This window comes from Panthera uncia (assembly GCF_023721935.1).
Source record: "Panthera uncia isolate 11264 chromosome B2 unlocalized genomic scaffold, Puncia_PCG_1.0 HiC_scaffold_24, whole genome shotgun sequence".
NCBI lineage: Eukaryota > Metazoa > Chordata > Mammalia > Carnivora > Felidae > Panthera > Panthera uncia.
The window spans coordinates 118,201,462-118,207,461 of record NW_026057580.1 but is presented as its reverse complement, the minus strand read 5'-3'; the positions used below and the strand labels follow the sequence as shown (position 1 = coordinate 118,207,461).

The following is a 6,000-nucleotide window of genomic DNA, read 5'->3' as shown; positions in this document are numbered from 1 at the left end:
GGGGGGGGGGGGGGGGGGGGGGGGGAGGTTAGCAGTGAAAAAAAGCGGTGTTATTCCCCTTTGACAGAACCAAAAAACTAGATCCCACTCCATAGGGAAAACACACACCATTGAGAGAATGTTCCTTCTCAAGAAAACATCATGATCTGCTTAGCTCTTCCCTCTGGGGGCTGCCGGTGAGTCGCACGTGGTTCGGAAACCCAGGGAGCCTCCCGCAGCCCCCGCACTCCGGCTGGGAGGACAGGGGCCTCAAAGGGGGTGGTTAGAAGACAGAGAGACAGAGCATGAGTGCGGGAGGAACAGAGAGAGAGGGAGACACAGAATCCGAAGTGGGCTCCAGGCCCTGAGCTGTCAGCACAGAGCCCGACGCGGGGCTCGAACCCATGAACCGCGAGATCATGACCTGAGCCGAAGTCGGACGCTCAACCGACCCAGCCACCCAGGCGCCCCTTTGTAAACTTCATTTTAAATAAAGAAAATAAGAAATGCATTCGTCTCACAAAGACAAAGCCACCAGACCTGCAAGACTGTCCTCAAGCACACTGGGTCCCACGCCGTGCACACGCACTCTGGGTGAGGTTAGCTGGATCTCACACACACACACACACACACACACACACACACACAGGGTCCACCTGCAGATAGGAGGTCCTGCTCACGCTGCTGCCCTTCCTCCACAGACACTGTTGAGGCCCCGTGAAGGTGCTGGGCCTGGTGGCCACAATCACCTACATGGAGTGAGCGTCCCGAGTCCCCGCCTCAGCCGACAGGACCACAGAGTCCTGATTTACCCCAGACTCTGGGAGCACGCGGCCACCACTCCGAGGGTAACAGCTAATGAGACAGGAATGGGGGTGCCACTCCCCATCAGTGGGGAAGTGGGTTTCACTGCGACGAGGGCTCGGGGAGCACGGTCCCACGATCCCCGCGAGTCGGGGCATGGGTAGGACCGCAGGTCACTTAGACTGAGGGGTGGAGGTGGGGAGGCCCCGGAGAAAGCAGCCGGCCTGGGTTTGTGGTGTCTGCGCGGCGTCTATCGCGGTGTTCGGGGGCTGCTTCTGAGAGGACTCCCCCCGGGAGCAGAGCGGAGACCCCCCCCCGTCCTAGTCACCCCGGGATGAGGGTTGCCACTGGGTGATGGGGGCTGCTGCTCAAAGCCAGTTCTGAGACAAAGCAAATGAAAATGCAAAATGAGAAGAAATCAGAAAAAATTCAGAACCCACTGAGCAGATTTTCCTTGCGTGGAAGTGACAGAGGTACAAGAATAGAAATGTCACCACGAAGTGGACCAGGTCTTGGAAATACACGAAAGCAGCAACAGGCCTGACACAGAAGCAAGGCTCCCCCAGACCTCGGGGGCTTCTGCTGGGAAGACGGGTGGTCTCTCCGGGGACAGGGCGCCGTGACCCGGACAGACACGCACACTCCTCGGGGACAGAGCCACTGGTCGGAAGCAGACAGGCCAGGGTGGCAGTGAGGGCCGAGACCTTCTCAGGGGCCTGCAGACTGCTTGCGGGGCCGGGGCGGCGGGGAGCCCTGGGGGGCCACGTGCTGACAGGACGGCCACTCCTGGCCGGGCCCTTGCTCCTTGGCTCGCCTCCTGCTCACCCTGCACGGTGGCCCCTGGGGCGGCTAGACGGCTGCCCTAGATCTGGTGTTGTTTAAACCACAGCCTGCAGGCTCCGCGACGTGACACAAAGTCACACGGGGACAGCTGTCCGCACGACTGAGCTCTCCCGCAGAGCGCAGGGGCGGCCCCGCAGGGAGCAGGCAGGGCGAGCGTCCTGCTGTCCACAGGCACACAGCTAACAGCCACTTAGAGAAACATCGCAGGGAGAGGAAACCAGACTGCCCTTTTCAAAGCTGGGAGAGAATGACTGCAGCAATTTGTTTATAAATCTGTGGCCAAACAAAGCCTACAGCTTAGCCTGACGATGCTGTTGATCCTGTGTCTATCTGCAGAATCCAAGTAAAACCCTCGGCGCTCAGTGCGATTTCCGTGAAGACACTTGAGCACTAATCCTGGTTTGGGGCCACAGGGCCGTGCCCCGGGCTCCAGTGCAGCCGCGGACGGGCCCAGCCAGCCGCCCCGTCTGCCGCACGCACTGGGGGTCTCGGAGCCTGGTTTACATGGGGACACTTGAAAAATCATTTCATTTGCTGACTCAAGGTGAACGCATTCTTTGCTTTCTATCAAATGTCCTTCTTTTAAAAAATAGGAGCTTTTCGTATGGATAGTGCTGCTATACACATGGGGGTGCGTGTGTCCCTTCGAAACGGCACACCTGTATCCCTTGGATACGTGCCTAGTCGTGCCATGGCTGGGTCGTAGGGTAGCTCTATTTTTAGTTTTTTGAAGAACCTCCACACTGTTTTTCAGAGCGGCTGCACCAGTGTGCATTCCCACCAACAGTGCACGAGGGTTCCCGTTTCTCCGTATCCTCGTCAGCACCTGCTGTTTCCTGAGTTGTTCGTGTTAGCCATTCTGACAAGCACCCCCAAGTTTATAGCAGCACTATCAACAATAGCCAAAGTATGGAAAGAGCCCAAAGGTCCATGGATGGATTATTGGATAAAGAAGATGTGGTGTGTATACATATATATATATATATATATGTATACACACACATGTGGTGTATATATATATATATATATATATGTATATACAGACACACATACATATATACATATATACATACACACACACACACACACACACACACACACACACACACAATGGAGTATTACTCGACAACCAAAATAATGCAATCTTGCCATTTGCAACTACGTGGATGGAACTGGAGGGTATTATACTAAGTGAAATTAGTCAGAGAAAGACAAAAATCATATGACCTCACTCATATGAGGACTTTAAGAGAAAAAACAGATGAACATGAGGGAAGGGAAACAAAAATAATATAAACACAGGGAGGGGGACAAAACAGAAGAGACTCTTAAATACGGAGAACAAACTGAGGGTTGCTGGAGGGGTTGTGGGAGGGGGGATGGGCTACATGGGGGAGGGGCACTAAGGAATCTACTCCTGGAATCATTGTTGCACTAGATGCTAATTTGGATGTAAATTAAAAAAAATAAAATTTAAATAAATAAACACATAAATAAAAATAAATAAAAAATAGCTTTTCATATAGAAATTAGAATTTCTTCTTTTCCCTTTTCCTTTCAAATACAAACATGCATCTTCAGGATGCTGCCTCAGTCACATGCAAAAACCGCCCTGTGCATTAAGTAGCATTCACGTCCGTCCTGCCCCCTGGCTCGCTCGGGACTGCCACCAAAAAGAAGCAGGATGATGGAGGTTTCCTCGGACATCATCGAGAGAAAGCATCACATGACAACATCCATATTTTTGGACCCGTGTCAGCCAACACTGACACCCGGGTGTGGGCTGGGCACTGACCAACAGGTGACTGCATGGGCTTCTGGGCCAGGGAAGTGGAAGGGGCCGGGCTTACTGACAGGTCCTGCGTTTTTAAGTGGCCTTGTGGGGTGGGAAGTGTCAGGGGTACCAACACGAATCGATTTTCGAGCATCTAACAGTGACTGGCAGGAAGTTTTGGCTGCCTGCTTGTATGTTCATTATTTCAAATGTATAGGAAACTGATGTAGGCGGCCATTTATAAACACAAGAAATAGGGGCGCCTGGGGGTGGCTCAGTCAGTTGAGCGTCCGACTTCAGCTCAGGTCATGTTCTTACAGTGGATGAGTTCAAGCCCCGCGTCGGGCTCTGTGCTGACAGCTCGGAGCCTGGAGCCTGTTTCAGATTCTGTGTCTCCCTCTCTCTCTGCCCCTTCTCTGCTCATGCTCTGTCTCTCTCTGTCTCAAAAATAAATAAAAACATTAAGATAAATAAAAAATAAAATAAATAAAAAATAAAAACAAGAAATAAAGTTGCTTTGATATCATTTAAAACACAGACTCTGGCAAAGCAAAGAAGGAAACATCGCACACACTGATGCTTGTACAGAGCAGAGACACTCGGAAAACTGTGGCCCTGGGCTGCTGTGAGGGAAGGAGGGCAGCAGGACAGGGGAGGACCCCCCCAAGGCTTGCGGGGTCCCGGGGGCCACTGGAAGAAGCTTGGACTTTACCTACAGGGAAACCAGCCTTCGGGGGGTTTATAGGATGACACAATCCGACTTATGGTCTTCAAGTGTCCCATGTGCACTGTGGGGGCCCAGGGGGCCGGGCTTTGCCTGTGGTCCAGGGAGGAGCTCAGGGGGCATCAGGGAGGACGCGGTACTCTGGGGGGCCCGGCCTGGGTTAAATGGGCCTCAGTCTACACAGCAAGTATGCAGAGAACGTCCTTTGCAGGACACGGGCTTAGGTTCAGTCCTGAAAGCCCATCTGTCCTACAGAGGGACTCAAGGCTCTGTCCTGCGGCCACAGCAGGAAGTGAGGGTACAACCCGGCCCTGGGTCTGAGCACTGTGCCGAGACAAGGCGTGAGGCACAAGTCCCCTGCCACTGAGAAGCACCTCCTCATTAAGACTTTTGCGAGGCCCAGGCCTACTCACCATTGTTCAGTCCACACTGGAGGCCACGAGCAAGGGCCTACCCGCAAACACAGCCTTCGGGGGAGAGCACGAAGCTTTCCAATCTTTTAAATTTTTTTAATTTATAATTTTTTTTACATTTACTTATTTTTTGAGAGACAGAGAGAGACAGAGAACAAGTTGGAGAGGGGCAGAGAGAATCAAAAGCAGACTCCGGGCTCTGAGCCGTCAGCACAGAGCCCAACGTGGGGCTTGAGCTCACGGATTGCGAGATCATGACCTAAGCTGAAGGCGGATGATCAACCGACTGAGCCACCCAGGCGCCCCAAGTTTATTTAAATTTAAAGACAGAGAGAGAGAGAGAGAGACAGAGTGTGAGTAGGGGAGGAGCAGAGAGAGAGGGAGACACGGAATCCGAAACAGGCTCCAGGCTCCGAGCTGTCAGCACAGAGCCCGACGCGGGGCTTGAACTCACAAACCATGAGATTGTGACCTGAGCCGAAGTCGGATGCTTAACGGACTGGCCACCCAGGCACCCACGAAGCTTTCCAATCTTAAGATGAAAACAAAATCTCGACTCTTACGTATTGACTCTGGTTTTTCTATCTTCTCTGTACTTATTTTGTATATTTATTTTCATATTTCCGTATTTCCAACATTTTCTCATTATTCTAAACAAAGAGTTTCACAGGCTGGCGACTGTGCTCTGATTCATCACCATGACGTGTGCTGGAAATCGGCACTGGGCCATCGCCTGTGGGACTCGAGGATCAGAGTCTCTGAGCCCAAGCAGGGCAGAGGCAGAGACAGAAGGAGACAGAGGATCCTAAGAAGGTTCCTGGCTCTGAGCTGTCAGCACAGAGCCCGACACGGGGCTTAAACCCACGAACCGTGAGATCGTGATCTGAGCAAAAGTCAGAGGCTTAGCCCACTGAGCCCCGCAGCGCCCCTAGAGAAAACTTTCTTAAACTACTAGCTCATTTATTTCTACTTCCAATAGTTTGCTCCTCGTTATTGCCTCTTTCATATCCTTTGTGAGGAAGTGAAGAAAGAACACAAGCCTTAAGCACGAGACAGACCGCCCGTATGTGTAAAAACTGTGAACCTTGACCGTCACAAAAAGTAAGCTTCCAATCTATGATATGCTTGTAAATCATATTTTATAGCACCAATGACCTTGATGTGATTGCAAAGAGCCATCACTAAACTCCTCACCGGAAAAGGGCGGGGAAGTGTTTCCTAGCACCGGAAGGTTGGATGAAGACAACTTCTGTCACCTTCCTCATCGCTAACCGGCACATGGCAGCCGTGTGGAGCGGGTGCCGTGAGGGACGCCGGTGCAGGCGGGAGTGGGCCGCCGTGGGGCAGGCTCGCGGTGGGTGCAACCACCCGACTCGGCCCTTCTCGCGGCTTCCTGGCGCGCGACGCAGTCCTGTCAGATAGCAGCGGCAGGGTCAGGGGCTTCCTGACTCGGAAATGAGCAA

At 52.6% G+C, this 6,000-nt stretch overlaps 1 protein-coding gene across 4 annotated transcripts in view; it reads right to left on the bottom strand.

Moving 5' to 3' along the window:
- SMOC2 (SPARC related modular calcium binding 2) overlaps window positions 1–6,000 on the bottom strand; it is a 161,011-nt gene that overhangs the window by 11,763 nt on the left and 143,248 nt on the right. The window lies entirely within an intron of this gene.